Genomic DNA, 3,066 nt, shown 5'->3' with positions numbered 1-3,066 from the left:
CCAGATCTGATCAGACCCAACCAGGCCAGACCTGGACCACACCGGACCCAAACCAACCAGACCCGACAAGAAGCAACAAGACCCAGACCAGACCAGAGCAGACCGTACACGACTCGACCAGATCTGATCAGACCCAACCAGGCCAGACCTGGACCACACCGGACCCAAACCAACCAGACCCGACAAGAAGCAACAAGACCCAGACCAGACCAGACTCAACCAGATCTGACCAGACCAAAGACCAGAGCAGACCGGACACGACCCGACCAGATCTGATCAGACCCAACCAGGCCAGACCTGGACCACACCGGACCCAAACCAACCAGACCCGACAAGAAGCAACAAGACCCAGACCAGACCAGACTCAACCAGATCCGACCTGACCAGACCAGACCCAAACACAACATGACATAACATGATGCAACACTTGCTCAATTGAAGGAAATCTGCTGTGAGTTCCGTCTGGTGTCTGAGTCCCAGGTGGCTGAGAATCGGGAGTATTTTTCTGACGCTTTGACATGCCTGATATTTTTTGCATGTTGCACTTTGATGACATTTGCCGGGTCTGGCTCAAAACTGGGACTAGTTTTAAGACTGGTACCAGCATCAAGATTGGGATAAGTATCATAACTGGGACAAATGTTTAAAACCCTGCAAGAATCGCCGACTTTGGAGGTGGCTTAGGTTGCTAACGAGCAGTTTATTTGATCCAGGTGTGTTTGAGCAGAGATGCATCTAAATGTTGCAGGATGGTAGCCCTTGAGGACTGGACTTGGGGACCCCTAGCTGCACACATTAAGGTGGCTATTCCATAGTGGGGAGATTTTATTTATTTTTTTATCCAGTCGTATACAAGTTGATTTCTATTATCCACCCATTTTCTATACATGTTTTATAGTATAGCAGAATGTATGGGGGTGGGGTCATTTCAAGAGATCAATTAAGTGTCATGTTTGTGGACTTTAGGAAAAGCCGGAGCACCCGGAGAGAACCAACAGAAAAGACAATGACGAGATGAGAAGACAAGACAAGAGATGAAGAGATGAGATTAAATTGCAAAATTGGGGGAAGATTTAGACCGTCTATCTAAAAGCTGCAGGACTCTTGAGGACTGGAGATTGAGACTACTGCTTTAGATACTTTAGTCACTTGGAGGGAGTGTTGGAAGTTATAGCTGGCAGAGAACTATCTTTTGGCACTTGGACACGCCTTATTATACGTGCATGTTGCACTTTAATGATATTTGAAGGGTCTGGCTCAAAACTGGGACTAGTGTGAAGACTGGTACCAGCATCAAGACTGGGACAAGCGTCATAACTGGGACAAATGTTCAAAACCCTGCAAGAATCACCAACTTTGGGAGGTGGCTTGGGTTTCCTAAATTTGCTTTGGATGTATTGTACATCCAGCCCCCTGTCTTCAGCCTTCTGCAGTTCAGTCTTCATGTATTCCTTAATTGGATCTGAAACAGTAGAGAAACTGTGATGAAGCCTCCGCTGTTCTTCCATGTTCATATTTTTCTGATTTCTCTCTTTGGCACGCTTCTCTGCCGCCATTCGAAGGTTGAAGTTGGAACAGTCGACGGTGATTTGTCGTTTTTGTTGGTTCTTTTTTTCTTCTTCAGCTGCATACAACTTGTCAGCCTCCCTCATTTCATACAGCCGTTTTTTGTTCTTCTCCTTGTCGGATTGTTTCCCCTCTAGTTTCTCTCTCGCTAGGTAAGCATTTGTTTTCGTAACAAATTTTTCCATTGCAGTCTTTCTCTCCTGTTCTTCCTCTGCTCGCTGTTTTTCTTTCAACCTCCTTTGTGACTCAAGTTTACTGACTCTATCTTCTCTTGAAGCCAACCTAGAAGCTTCCTCATTTTTTATCTCTACCAGTTTGTCATACACGGTTTGTATCTTCATCTGAGTCTCTCTTAATCTGTCGGCCTTATGTTTTTCTGGATTTCTAGAGGTTGAAAGAAAATCCCCCCAATTCACTGGGTCCTCCTTGCGAGATTTTGCCACCTGCTCCATTTTAGAGCGTATTTGCTTTTTAGCATTTTGCTCAATGCAATTCTTTTCCCTTTCCCTCCATTTCTCTCTGTCCTCATTTTCCTTTCGGTTTAGGTATGCATCTCGGAGCATAATTTGCCTTGTCTCCTCTTGTGCAAGTTGTCGTTTCTGTTCTGCAATTTGTTTATTTTCACGCATCCGGCCAATGTAATTGTCGGCGTCAGCCCTTGTGTTCTGTTTCCGTTTAATAGCGTCATTTTTAATGCGTTCATCGGCGGCATTGTTCCAAGAATTGATCTCCCCACTTTCTTTTGCAAGTTTTTGTGCAACTGTCCTCTTGTCTCGTTGATATGCCGCCAACACCTTGTTGTATTCTTTTATTCCTTGTTTATTGAGTTCTCTGTTAAAATTCTCCACGGCCTTGTCTCTTTGCATAATTCTGTATTTGCTGTCTTCAATTAGGGCACGATTTTCCTGTTCTTTGAACATCCTTTCTTGTTCAGCAATCCGGTCAAATCCTTGCTCTTTTGCTAGTTTCTCTGCGTCTTTCTTTGCTACGTGTTTAGTGCGTTTTGCCTCCATAATGTCAAGTTGTGGTCGCAAACGATCAAACTCCTTTTGGCAATTTTTACTGACAAGATTATGTGCTCTTGACATTTGCTGAATTGTATACCAACAGTATGATGGTAGGATGACTGTATTTCTATCCATTTTTTTAGTGAAAGTATTTCACAATAACCAGAATCCCAAGTGTCTTTACACGAAAAGTAGGTCTAAGTTAAATCCAGAAATGTCTAATTCCTGTCAATCCAAGAAACTCAGCTCACAGACTGGTTCCAATTCAGTGTGTACACTTCACTGCAATCCAAAGTAGAATGAAGTGGAGTGAAGTTCAGTTCATTCAAGTGACTCAGAACTGGCATCACAGAAGTAGACTTTGTGACATCACTATGACATATGACATCATCAGACTGTCATCTGTTCAGTGACAGTACAAACTTGGATTCTGCAGCCAGGAACAGTTTCAGAATTAAAAGCATGGTTCTTTATTAATTCAAATTCAAAATTC

The sequence above is a fragment of the Poecilia formosa genome, unplaced genomic scaffold, assembly GCF_000485575.1.
Source record: "Poecilia formosa unplaced genomic scaffold, Poecilia_formosa-5.1.2 Scaffold15, whole genome shotgun sequence".
NCBI lineage: Eukaryota > Metazoa > Chordata > Actinopteri > Cyprinodontiformes > Poeciliidae > Poecilia > Poecilia formosa.
This window is presented reverse-complemented; position numbering follows the sequence as displayed.